Below are 14,738 nucleotides of genomic sequence, written 5' to 3'. Positions count from 1 at the left end.
AAGTTGATGTGTGTCTTTAAAGACCCAGTGAAGTAAAAATTCGTTTTATCCTGTGTTTTTTATCATATTGTACAACAGCTGATGAAACTAACACTGTAAAAGTGTGAAAACATTTGATCAGTGTTATTTCCTGTGGTTGCTGGTTGAAAATACAATCTACACAGGACCTTTAGCAGGTTTGCATGGGTGGGAGTTTCAGCTTTCCATCGTGACATCACCATGGTAAATTGGGGGGGGTCAAGTGCAAGTGTTGATTCAGGAAAGTTTTTATTTTTTGGGGGGGGAGGTCGAGGTGAGGAGGGGGATTATTTAAGATACTCTTTGAAGAGGTAGGGTTTCAGGTGCTTTCGGGAAGATGGGCAGGGACTCTGCTGTCCTAGCTGTAGGGGGAAGATGTTTCCACCATTGGAGTGCAAGGACAGAGAAGAGCATGGACTGGGCTGAGTGGGAGCTGCCCTCCCGTAGGGGTGGGAGGGCCAAGAGACAAGAGGTGGCAGAACGGAGTGCTCGGGTTGGGGTATAGGATTTGCACATAGCCTGAAGGTAGGGAGGGCCAGTTCCTCTTGCTGCTCCGTAGGCAAGCAACATGGTCTTGTAGTGGATGCAAGCTTTGACTGTGGAGTGTGTGGAGGAGCGGGTGACATGGGAGAACTTGGGAAGTTTGAAAACCAGGTGGGCTGCAGTGTTCTGGATAAGTTGCAGGGGTTTGATGGCACAAGCGGGGAGCCCAGCCAACAGCGAGTTGCAGTAGTCCAGACGGGAGATGACAAGTAACAGGATTAGGACCTGCACCGCTTCCTGTGTGAGGTAGGGTCGTACTCTATGGATGTTGTAGAGCATGAACCTTCAGGAGCGAGTCACTGCTTTGATGTTTGCAAAGAACAACAGGGTGTTGTCCAGGGTCACGCCAAGGTTCTTTGCTCTCTGTGAGGGCGACACTGTGGAGTTGTCAACCGTGATAGTGAGGTCTTTGAGCGGTCAGGCCTTCCCTGGGAGGAAGGGCAGCTCCGTCTTGTCGAGGTTGAGCTTGAGGTGGTGGGCCGACATCCAAGCTGAGATATCTAATAGGCACGCATAAATGTTTGTCGCCACCTGGGTGTCAGAAGGGGGAAGGAGAAAAGTAGTTGAGTGTCATCCGCATAGCAATGATAGGAGAGACCATGTGAAGATATGATGGAGCCGAGTGACTTGGTGTATAGAAAGAAGAGGAGAGGGCCTAGAACCAAGCTCTGGGGAACACCAGTAGTGAAAGTACGTGGTGCAGACACAGATCCTCTCCACGTTACCTGGTAGGAGCGGCCTGCCTGGTAGGATGCGATCCAAGAGTGTGCAGAGCCTGAGACGCCCAACCCTGAGAGGGTGGAGAGGAGGATCTGATGGCTCACGGTGTCGAAGGCAGTGGATAGATCTAGGAGGATGAAAACAGAGGAGAGAGAATCAGCTTTGGCAGAGCGGAGAGCCTCAGTGACACGAGCAGTCTCGGTTGAGTGACCCGTCTTGAAGCCTGACTGGTTAGGGTCAAGAAGATCGTTCTGAGAGAGATAACGAGAGAGTTGATCAGAGACAGCACGCTCAAGTGTTTTGGAAAGAAAGAAGGGATACAGGTCCATAGTTTTTGACATCAGATGAGTCGAGTGTTGGTTTCTTGAGGAGGGGATCGACTCTGCGCCATTTTGAAGTCAGAGGGGACGCAGCCAGCGGTCAGGGATGAGTTGATGAGGGAAGTGAGGAATGGGAGAAGGTCTCCAGAGATGGTCTGGAGAAGGGAGGAGTGGATGGGGTCAAGCGGGCAGGATGTCGGGCGGCCAGACCTCACTAATCGCAGTATTTCATCTGGAGAGAGAGGGGAGAAAGAGGTCAAGGCGTAGGGTAGTTCTGTGTGAGTGGGACCAGTGGATGGCATCAACTTTCTTTTCAAAGTGGTTGACAAAGTCGTCCGCAGAGAGGGAGGAGGGAGGGAGAGGTGGTGGATGATTAAGGAGGGAGGAGAAGGTGGAAAATAATTTCCTAGGGTTAGAGGCAGAAGCTTGAAATTTAGAGTGATAGAAAGTGGCTTTAGCAGCGGATACAGAGGTAGAGAAGGTAGAGAGGAGGGAGTGAAAGGATGATAGATCCTCCGGAAGTTTAGTTTTCCTCCGTTTTCACTCAGTTGCCCGCATCCCTGGTCTGTAAGCTTGCAAAGAGTCACTCAGCCACGGAGCAGGAGAGAGTAAAGGGGACAGTGCGAGTCATATGATGCTGAAAGGGAGGAGAGTAAGGTCGAAGAGACAGAATCAGGAGACAGGAGGGAGAAGGATTTAGCAGAAGGGAGAGATGATAGGATAGAAGATGAGAGAGTAGTGGGAGAGAGAGAGCGACAATTGTGACGGCGCATGACCATCTGGGTAGGGGCTGAGTGGCTAGATTGTAGGAAAGGGAGACAGAAAAGAAAACAAAGTAGTGATCAGAGACCTGGAGGGGGGTTGCAGTGAGATTAGTAGGTGAACTGCCTCTAGTAAAGACGAGGTCAAGCATATTGCCTGCCTTAATGGATATCTATTACAGTAAGGTACTTAATTGTTTTTCAGAAATTATTTGATATTGATAAGAAACTGCTGCACTGGGCCTTTAAACTTGCCCACTTAATAATATAGTATGCAGTAGCACAGAATTGCTCTTTTAACCATGTTTAGCTAAATGTTTACTCTCCCACACATCGCCTTTGTCACTGAACTAACAGTTAGTCTGCCTGTGAATGTGACTAGGTCACATGATTTTTTCACTGGCAACACATTTACAAACAATATTGCAGTTTTTGTTCATTTTCCTCAGGTACTATTTGCTTGTCCACTCTTTTGTTAAACACTGCGAATGTAGCCTACTCAGAGAATTGGCTTAAAGGCAAACATTTTTGTTGTTGTTGCATGTGTCACAGTTGCCTCTGTAGGTTAAATGTGTCTGTTTTTGCAATGCAGGCCCATGACTTATGAATAAAGATGTGGTTTATTGTGTAATAGGGGTGGAGAGAATCGTGTAACCAATCTGGTTGGACTCAAAACAGTTGACATGTAGGCCTACAGACAGATGAAAATTGAGGAATATTGAATTTCCTTCTAATTTTCTCATTGCACATGTGGAAACATCTATTGTTGCACATCTGGCAGATTCCAGCACTTTGGAGAGGCAAGTAAAATTGCCTAAAATTTCTAGACTGTTTATGCAAAACAGTTCCTGTTCCTTAAATTGCAACCAAACCCTATGCTACGAGAACAAGATACTGTACAAGTAGGCCTCGGTCCAAAATGAATTTGGAGACAAAACTGAATGTATAATAAGAGCACATTTGTTTGAGTATCTTTCCTTGTCCTGGCAGTACATTGCTTACCTTACAGGCTTTACATTTTCCCCTGAAAATTAAAACAATGTGTTCTCTAAACATATGTTAAACACTCCATATGTGTGGGCTATAGGCCTATGTCAATGATTGGGGTGCTTGAACATGACTGCTTAGACTGGCCTGTGAGACAAGGAGAATGACGTTCCCTGGGTCTGCTGCCTCTCTTACGGATATTTCAATTGTCCTGCCTGCTCAGCCTCAGGCATTTTATCACCTTAAAAAAAGAAGAGAATAAATTAAGTGGGCAAGATGTAGGGGTTGCTATTACCATAGCCAGACTGACACCTCTAAATGACGATCTCCAATTTAAGTGAAGTATGATCTCGCGCCGCTATTGCTAACATGTGCGCAGCAATATATTCAGACTCAGGGATGAGTAGGAGGGGAAGTAAAATTCAGAACCATTAAAGATTCAGCCGCCTGCAGCCCCCAGTGTCTGTCTCTCTCTCTTTTTCTTACAGGCTGGTACACATGAGCACGGTGTTGCATTTAAAATTCAAATTCTCTCTCTCCCAGCGGTGCAGGAGAACAGGGATAGCCAAAGCAGGTGTGGTGGGCCTCTCGAGTCCTGCCAGTCAAACAGTGGGAACTTTGATGAGAATGGAGGGGGTGGGGAGGGGGGGTGCGGTGCAGAGTGTGGTTACCATACGACAGTGGTTCCCAACCAGGGGTACTAGGACTATCCACAGGGGGTACTTAAGAAGACTCATGAGACCATAGGCCTACAGTGAGGGGAAAAAAGTATTTGATCCCCTGCTGATTTTGTATGTTTGCCCACTGACAAAGACATGATCAGTCTATAATTTTAATGGTAGGTTTATTTGAACAGTGAGAGACAGAATAACAACAGAAAAATCCAGAAAAACACATGTCAAAAATGTTATAAATTGATTTGCATTTTAATGAGGGAAATAAGTATTTGACCCCTCTGCAAAACATGATTTAGTACTTGGTGGCAAAACCCTTGTTGGCAATCACAGAGGTCAGACGTTTCATGTAGTTGGCCACCAGGTTTGCACACATCTCAGGAGGGATTTTGTTCCACTCCTCTTTGCAAATCTTCTCCAAGTCATTAAGGTTTCGAGGCTGACGTTTGGCAACTCGAACCTTCAGCTCCCTCCACAGATTTTCTATGGGATTAAGGTCTGGAGACTGGCTAGGTCACTCCAGGACCTTAATGTGCTTCTTCTTGAGCCACTCCTTTGTTGCCTTGGCCGTGTGTTTTGCGTCATTGTCATGCTGGAATACCCATCCACGACCCATTTTCAATGCCCTGGCTGAGGGAAAGAGGTTCTCACCCAAGATTTGACGGTACATGGCCCCGTCCATCGTCCCTTTGATGCAGTGAAGTTGTCCTGTCCCCTTGGCAGAAAAACACCCCCAAAGCATAATGTTTCCACCTCCATGTTTGACCGTGGGGATGGTGTTCTTGGGGTCATAGGCAGCATTCTTCCTCCTCCAAACACGGCGAGTTGAGTTGATGCCAAAGAGCTCGATTTTGGTCTCATCTGACCACAACACTTTCACCCAGTTCTCCTCTGAATCATTCAGATGTTCATTGGCAAACTTCAGACGGCCCTGTATATGTGCTTTCTTGAGCAGGGGGACCTTGCGGGCGCTGCAGGATTTTAGTCCTTCACGGCGTAGTGTGTTACCAATTGTTTTCTTGGTGACTATGGTCCCAGCTGCCTTGAGATCATTGACAAGAACCTCCCATGTAGTTCTGGGCTGATTCCTCACCGTTCTCATGATCATTGCAACTCCACGAGGTGAGATCTTGTATGGAGCCCCAGGCCGAGGGAGATTGACAGTTATTTTGTGTTTCTTCCATTTGCGAATAATTGCACCAACTGTTGTCACCTTCTCACCAAGCTGCTTGGCGATGGTCTTGTAGCCCATTCCAGCCTTGTGTAGGTCTACAATCTTGTCCCTGACATCCTTGGAGATCTCTTTGGTCTTGGCCATGGTGGAGAGTTTGGAATCTGATTGATTGATTGCTTCTGTGGACAGGTGTCTTTTATACAGGTAACAAACTGAGATTAGGAGCACTCCCTTTAATAGTGTGCTCCTAATCTCAGCTCGTTACCTGTATAAAAGATTGAGAGGGGGTCAAATACTTATTTCCCTCATTAAAATGCGAATCAATTCATAACGTTTTTGACATGCGTTTTTCTGGATTTTTTTGTTGTTATTCTGTCTCTCACTGTTTAAATAAACCTACCATTAAAAATTATAGACTGATCCTTTCTTTGTCAGTGGGCAAACGTACAAAATCAGCAGGGGATCAAATACTTTTTTCCCTCACTGTATCGGTAAAATGCACATGGGGGGTACTTCACGGGTACTCCGGGCAGAGCAATATTCAGTTGGTAGGACAGTAAGCGAAAAGGTTGGGAACCACTGCATACGGGTTGATCAAGTGTGATGTTGCTCCCTCTCCTCTCCATCATTGTACAAAATGTATCACTGTGTGTGTCTGTGTGTGTGGCAAGAGCTTAGCTTTACAACAACAGGCTCAAGTTCAACAAAGTATATAGTGTCTAAAGAATAACCAGCCTGTGAGATTCCTTCCAAATAACAAAAACAGGACTTTCCTCTGAATGTTTCGCTTGCTTCAGGCTTGTGATGTAGACCTACCACAGTATAAATGGGTTAGGAGGAGTAAATGCACATATACAGTAGAATTGACCAGAAATAGTCAGTTTCCAGGTGTTTGAACAGTTTTTGAGTGAAGTACAGTACCACTAGGCCTACTCATACAGCCGTGGAAAAAGTATCTGACAGCTCATTTTCCATTGTAATTCATTTGGTGGTCCTCTGTAGCTCAGCTGGTAGAGCACGGCGCTTGTAACGCCAAGGTAGTGGGTTCGATCCCCGGGACCACCCATACACAAAAAAATGTATGCACGCATGACTGTAAGTCGCTTTGGATAAAAGCGTCTGCTAAATGGCATATTATATTATTATTTGTTGATATGATTGAGATTGTGCACCTTTCTCAAAGTGTTCTATCAACAGACAATATAAAGCATTTTGGTTGCTTATATAACGCATGTCCCGCTGCTTGCTTAGCGAGTACCGCTTCCTCCTGATTTGGCTCACACAGAGGGTCGTACCCAGGACCTCTGCCTTGCTAGCACATGTGACCAACCAGTCACGCCACACAAAAAGCTAGCTATTTGGTGGCGCAAGTGGGGACACTTCAGGCTGTGGAGTGAGTTTCACACATCCTCACATGATACACTTAAAGAGCTATAATACAGTATGAATAACTGAGCACAGATGGTCAGAGGACAACTGATGGCCAAAACTTTGAACATTGACACTGTCACTCATTAGATGACAGACATACTATGAATCCTTTGTTTGTTCTACATCATAGATGATCCCAGAACCATTCAATCTTAGAAGCTATAAAGAAGCAGAAGCTGTAAATAAAAAGCAATTTTGAAATTACAACATATTTTAGGAAAATGCAGGATTATGAAAACAGTACCTTTCTGGGGATTGTTAGGAATAGAAAAGTTACAACACAAACATTGGTTCACTTATCCCAGTTGCCACTGAGTATTTCACCCTCTCCCCCTCTTCCCCAGAAGAACGAGTTGTATTAAACTGTAATTGCCTTATAATTGCAGTAGCTGTCAGCATGGATGTGAAATTCTAAAAGGCAGGATACATACAGGTATATTGTTTCATTGAGATACATCTAAGGTATCCCTATCTCTGTCCAGCTTTCAGATTTTATTCAAATACAAATTATTGTCTATGGAGAGAGGAAATGTCTCAAAAAGAAGTTTGATATAATGCAACTTCAAAGGCAGTAAAGGGAAAATATCATTTTCAGTAGCAGTGCAGTGTAATTATAAGAAAACTACTGACAATGGGAAAGCTAAAAGGAGACCAGGCAGGAGGAAAAGGCATCTATTCAGTAAGTAAAAAGTGCTGAGAAAATAAATGAAACTGTATGATGGCTCAGGAGTACCTTAAAATACAAAACAAAAAATCCCAGAAAGGTCAAATCCTGCAATACAAAAACAGATTGACGGATGAAAAGAAGAAAACAGACTGGCTTTCTCCAATAACAGGAGACGTACACTTTTACCTCCTTGTTTTTCCCCTTTTCTTTTCAGCTTCCTCAGCCACCAACCCCCAGCCACTTTGCTTTGATTCAACTCTGTATCTGTATTTTAAATGACTCAATTACATGGCATCCTGTGGTGAAAATTACGGATGTTTTCCACTATTTCTTGCTCTCCTCTGGGACAGCATGACCCTTCCCTGTCACCAATCACCCCCCGCCTCTTCCCTCCATCCCTCTCTCCTGCCCTCACTCCCCACCTGTCCTTTTCTCCTCCTCCTCCTCTTATTTCCCCAGCCCCTTCCTCAGAAAATATTCACTTTATTGTGTATGTCTATCTGCGACAGAGGAAATAATAGCTAAATGGGCTTGTTTATGAGCTCTTCTCGCCGTGAGCTGACAAAGAGAGTGTTTGGCTGCTGTTTTTCCCGCTGCTAAATCTTCGCCTGTCATCTCTGCATAAGTCATAGTCTAGAGTGAATCCTTTCAGATGACAGGAGCCAGGAGCCCACAGTGCTTACAGCCATTCAAACCCACCCAGACAGAAATAAAAACACACATCAGCAGGAATAATCTGAAAAAAAGAGAAAGATGGACAGAATAGTCTTCATTCATCAAAAGCGACACACATTTAGCTTCAGGCTCACAATTTACAACCTTGATCAATGTGTACGTCTGTTTCCACAACAATGAATAAGAATATCACATAGGAACGACAATAAAATGTCAAGCAAATATTCATAAAATGCAAGATGTACCAATTGATTATTCTCTCTCATTGTGTGAAAAAAACATACATCTACAATTGAATTCTGTCTAGTTTAAAATCCCTCTTGAATCAAAAGCTGCTGTGCTTCCTTTTGCCCTCTAGTGGTGAAGGTTTCCCATATTTATTACATTTACATTTACATTTACGTCATTTAGCAGACGCTCTTATCCAGAGCGACTTACAAATTGGTGCATTCACCCTATAGCCAGTGGGATAACCACTTTACAATGTTATTTTATTTTTTTATTTTTTTTTGGGGGGGGGGGGTAGAAGGATTACTTTATCCTATCCCAGGTATTCCTTAAAGAGGTGGGGTTTCAAATGTCTCCGGAAGGTGGTGAGTGACTCCGCTGTCCTGGCGTCGTGAGGGAGCTTGTTCCACCATTGGGGTGCCAGAGCAGCGAACAGTTTTGACTGGGCTGAGCGGGAACTATGCTTCCGCAGAGGAAGGGGAGCCAGCAGGCCAGAGGTGGATGAACGCAGTGCCCTCGTTTGGGTGTAGGGACTGATCAGAGCCTGAAGGTACGGAGGTGCCGTTCCCCTCACGGCTCCATAGGCAAGCACCATGGTCTTGTAACAGATGCGAGCTTCAACTGGAAGCCAGTGGAGTGTGCGGAGGAGCGGGGTGACGTGAGAGAACTTGGGAAGGTAGAACACCAGACGGGCTGCGGCATTCTGGATGAGTTGTAGGGGTTTAATTTATTTGCTTACAGTTAAACTGTGTATTTCCCTGATAAGAGTAGTAGTGTAAAGTACCCATCATGAAAAAAGTGGGATGAAGATTTCAGAACGTACAAAGATGCCAATGTCATGACAAGTCACACTTCCAACCTGCCACTGCCAATCAGAATCAATCATTACTCTCAGTCACACCATATGAACATACAGTGCATTCGGAAAGTATTCAGATCCCTTCACTTTTTGTAACGTTACAGCCTTATTCTAAAATACCCCATAATTTGCCATAATACATAATGCAAATTTATTAAAAATAAAAAACAGAAATATCACATTTACGCAAGTATTCAGACCCTTTGCTATGAGACTCGAAATTGAGTTCAGGTGCATCCTGTTTCCATTGATCATCCTTAAGATGTTTCTACAACTTGATTGCAGTCCACCTGTGGTAAATTCAATTGATTGGACATGATTTGGAAAGGCACACACCTGTCTATATAAGGTCCCACAGTTGACAGTGCATGTCAGAGAAAAAACCAAGCCATGAGGTCGAAGGAATTGTCCATAGAGCTCCGAGACAGGATTGTGTCGAGGCACAGATCTGGGGAAGGGTACCAAAAAGTGTCTGCAGCATTGAAGGTCCCCAAGAACACAGTAGCCTCCATCATTCTTAAATGGAAGAAGTTTCGAACCACCAAGACTCTTCCTAGAACTGGCTGCCCGACCAAACTGAGCAATCGGGGGAGAAGGGCCTTGGTCAGGGAGGTGACCAAGAACCCAATGCTCACTCTGACAGAGCTCCAGAGTTCCTCTGTGGAGATGGGAGAACCTTCCAGAAGGACAACAATCTCTGCAGCACTCCACCAATCAGGCCTTTATGGTAGAGTGGCCAGACGGAAGCCACTCCTCAGTAAAAGGCACATGACAGCCCGCTTGGAGTTTGCCAAAAGCCATCTAAAGAACTCTCAGACAATGAGAAACAAGATTCTCTGGTCTGATGAAACCAAGATTGAACTCTTAGCCTGAATGCCAAGCGTCACGTCTGGAGGAAACCAGGCACCGCTCATCACCTGGCCAATACCATCCCTACGGAGAAGCATGGTGGTGGCAGCAACATGCTGTGGGGATGTCAGGATCGAGGGAAAGATGAACGGAGCAAAGTACAGAGAGATCCTTGATGAAAACCTGCTCCAGAGCGCTCAGGACCTCAGACTGGGGCGAAGGTTCACCTTCCAACAGGACAATGACCCTAAGCACACAGCCAAGACAACGCAGGAGTAGCTTTGGGACAAGTCTCTGAATGTCCTTGAGGGGCCCAGCCAGAGCCCGGACTTGAACCCGATCTAACATCTCTGGAGAGACCTGAAAATAGCTGTGCAGCGACGCTCCCCATCCGACCTGAAAGAGCTTGAGAGGATCTGCAGAGAAGAATGGGAGAAACTTCCCAAATACAGGTGTGCCAAGCTTGTAGCGTCATACCCAACAAGACTCGGGGCTGTAATCGCTGCCAAAGATGCTTCAACAAAGGACTGAGTAAAGGGTCTGAATACTTATGTAAATGTCATATCAGTTTTTTATTTTTAATACATTTGCAAAAATGTCTAAAAACCTGTTTTTGCTTCGTCATTATGGGGTATTGCGTGTAGATTGATGAGGGAAAAAACAACAACAATTTAATCCATATTAGAATAAGGTTGTAACGTAACAAAATGTGGAAAAAGTGAAGGGGTCTGAATACTTTACGAATGCATTGTTTAAACAGGGCCATTAAACATAAAAAAATTGGCTTCCTAGTGATACACTCAGACTCAAGCAGGATCACCACCTTGAACCTGATAGGCCACTCATCGATTCACCACCTCTTCCAGAAACAAATCAAAGGACATAATGAGTGTGCCTGCAAACAAACCAGCGGACTCCAGAGAGGAAGAAGTCACTGTCAGGGAGATACATCTATTGATTTGAGATTAAACATGCTACATTACTGCTGCCCTGGGGAGTTGGTGGGGATGGTGGTGGGTTCCGGGGCTGGTCTGAGACCACAGGGCAGCTGGTTATGAGATGGATAGATAGATGGAGACCAGACCCCTCGGATCCTAGCTGCTCCTCCCTGGTGAGATCTGTGAAGACTTCCGGGCTGCCAACTCCCTCTATGGGACTGATTGGGGGAGGAAAGCCCCTCTCAGAGCAGCTTTAAACCCCATGGACTGGTCATCTATTGATTTGTATTGGTATGAATGGGGCACAGGGCAAACAATCATTCACATCCATCCCTACACTAACAATGTTGTGACAAAGAGGAAAAAAGAGGTATGAATGGAGTGGAGTAGACAGCAGGTAGGTATACATAATATTGTTATAATACTATACTGTAACGATGGGAAGTTAAGAAAATGTGTTGGATATTCTTTTGCAGATGATGGAATACAAAATGGACATTCTGTGCAGTTTTAGTGAGAGCCCACATTGTGAATCTACCAAACTTCCCAACATATGTTTTTGGAGTTATTTTAGTAGACCAATAGACAGTTTGGTAACTTTATCTGGCATTGTAAAAGGCTATCGATTAGCCCCGACCCCATACGTCTACTAGTGAATGGTGGAGTGGTACAGGATGGGGCATCTCACTGGCTGTAACAGGAGACAGGGAATCCCAAACACCCATGATGAGCAACATTAAGTACTAGGCAAAATATTTATATTTTTCCATCAATATTTAATCACTGGCCCAAACAAAGACTTTGACCATAACGGCCCCCCATCTGTTTATAGATCCTGGAGAGAGGAACATACTGTACCAATGTCCATTGACACCAGAAACCACAGTCTGTCTGAACAGCCGTGAACACAGGATCCATTCATATTAGACAGCTAGGTAGGCCTACAGTCTAAAAGAGTAAGCACCGCAAAAGGAGAGGCTGCTATATGTTCCTCAGAGTTATCTGATCCACTTTCATAGCCTGGGTTTGCTTTACATTAAACATACTGTGACTCATTAGTCGAACATATCGGTGGAGTTGGCAAGACATCTTTGGTGTCACATGACACATCCTTGTACCATCCTCATATCTCATCCCAGTAAAGTGGGATTAAGTCACCTATTGCCTTCATCCGTTAATCCCAGTGGTTCCACTGTACACAGTGGGAACAGTACATAGTAATAGTCAGAACCAATCTGTGGTGTGTCTCGGCCTGTTGACTCACTCTGCAGTGAGAGGATGACCTCATCGTCTTTTCCTGGCCCATTAGCTTACTGGGAAACCCTCTGGGGGCCGTTGTTAACCCCTCTGGTGCTGGATCAGGGATCATTACACTGTAGTCTCAACCAGGTGGAATTGGTTTCACATTCTAAAATATTGATGGACTCATTTGCACTACATGCTATGCATTGCATTATGTCATACACATTGGTTTCATAACATTGAGGGTTAGGTTACATACATATTACACTGAACAAAAATATAAGCGCAACATGCAACAATTTCAAAGATTTTATTGAGTTACAGTTCATATGAGGAAATCAGTCAATTGAAATACATGCATTAGGCCCTAATCTATGCATTTCCCATGACTGGGAATACATATATGCAAAAAGGTAGTGGCGGGGATCTGAAAACCAGTCAGTATCTGGTGTGACCACCATTTGCCTCATGAAGCGCGACTCATCTCCTTCGCATAGAGTTGATCAGGCTGTTGCTTGTGGCCTGTGGAATGCTGTTCCACTCCTCTTCAATGGCTGTGCGAAGTTGCTGGATATTGGCGGGAACTGGAACACGCTGTCGTACACGTCGATCCAGAGCATCCCAAACATGTCTGGTGAGTATGCAGGCCATGGAAGAACCGGGACATTTTCAGCTTCCAGGAATTGTGCTGGAACATGAGGTGATGGCGGCAGATGAATGGCACAACAATGGGCCTCAGGATCTCGTCACGGTATCTCTGCATTCAAATTGCCATAGATAAAATGCAATTGTGTTCATTGTGTGTAGCTTATGCCTGACCCTTACCATAACCCCACTGCCACAATGGGGCACTCTGTTCACAACATTGACATCAGCAAACCGCTCGCCCACATGACACTATACATGTGGTCTGCAGTTGTGAGGCCGGTTGGACGTACTGCCAAATTCTCTACAACAACGTTGGAGGTGGCTTATGGTAGAGAAATTAACATTCAATTATCTGGCAACAGCTCTGGTGGACATTCCTGCAGTCAGCATGCCATTTGCACGCTCCCTCAAAACTTGAGACATCTGTGGCATTGTGTTGTGTGACAAAACTGCACATTTTAGAGTGGCCCTTTGTCCCCAGCACAAGGTGCACCTGCGTAATGATCATGCTGTTTAATCAGCTTCTTGATATGCCACACCTGTCAGGTGGATGGATTATCTTGGCAAAGGAGAAACGCTCACTAACAGGGATGTAAACATATTTGTGCACAAAATGAGAGAAATAAGCTTTTTGTGCATATGGAACATTTCTGGGATCTTTTATTTCAGCTCATGAAACATGGGACCAACACTTTACATGTTTCGTTTATATTTGTATTCAGTGTATTTTGGTGCATTTCCCCTCATCTTCATTTGCTATGTTCTGTAAACCCAGGATAGGTGAAGGCAATAAGGTACATGCATATTGTTAATTTGATTTCACCAATCCAGTTCCTTCCTCAGTGCCAATTTACTCGGCACTCAGAACCAAAGCTTGTGTAACTAATGGCCTCTTCATGTTTTCGTCTGTCACAAGAGACTACCTCAGTGCAGATGGAGAGAACACAGGGAAGGGAAAAAACATTACTCTTGCGCTACAACCACCATTCAAGGTGTATAGCAGGGAACTGTGGACGCAGGTGATGCAGGGTCTACCACTCAGTCCCAGGGTGAAGTGCACTACAGACATAATAGAGGAATATGGGTCTGTGGTCTTAGGTTACAGGTTCACCATAATGACGGGACCTGACTTGCATTCTAATTGCAGGTAATTGACGACCTGTGGACTGTTATTGTTCCAGTTTCTTTTGTGCTGTCTGACGTTTAGAGCAGAGGTCAGTGAACCTGGGACCCCAGACTCCTTCAGACGGTAGGCTAGGATTGAATGACCCAAGAAATTGTTAGAGAATACTCATCTTCTGTGTTTAATAAACTCCTGTCTTTACTGTTAGTGTTTGCCATTAACTTTTGTTTATAGTCGTGAGGATGACTTGATTCAAGATATACGGTTTCTCTTTCAGTTATTTCTTAGAGCAGGTACAGATGAATTATATATAATTTGAAATCAATTTTATATATTGCAGCTACAAATTGGACTACAGTCCATGTAGTTCACAAACTTCGCAACATCGGAGACAAATCACCTGCACCAGTGCACCCTCTCTGTCACAGAACACTAGAGGCTCTGTCTCAAGAGGCCACAGTAACCTGGGAACAATGGTGGCTTTTGTGTGCCGTGAGAGTGACAGAGTAAAGGTCGGCTCCTGAAGAGACCGACAGGGCTCCATTCAGTGACGCCGTTGACTTTCATGTCGTCCCATTGTGGCGCTGCTCCCTGGAGAGGCCGACACAGAGTGGGTAATGAGGGGTAATTGACTTAGGGTCAAGGATGATTAATTCCCTTGGTCAGGTGTCGCCACTTTCATACCTGGCCAAGCCGCAGGTAGCTGTGGAGCCGCAGGCGGGCGGAGCAGGAGGCTGGCTGGCGCTGGAACATGAGACAACACAGGCAACACACACCCATACGGTACACACTGCCCAGGTCGTTGTCATGTCATCCAATCCTTGGACAGGCTAGTGCTCTTTGCTCTGTACTGCGGCAGATTGACTGCTGCCACATTGATC

Source organism: Coregonus clupeaformis, chromosome 15 (genome assembly GCF_020615455.1).
Source record: "Coregonus clupeaformis isolate EN_2021a chromosome 15, ASM2061545v1, whole genome shotgun sequence".
NCBI lineage: Eukaryota > Metazoa > Chordata > Actinopteri > Salmoniformes > Salmonidae > Coregonus > Coregonus clupeaformis.
This window is presented reverse-complemented; position numbering follows the sequence as displayed.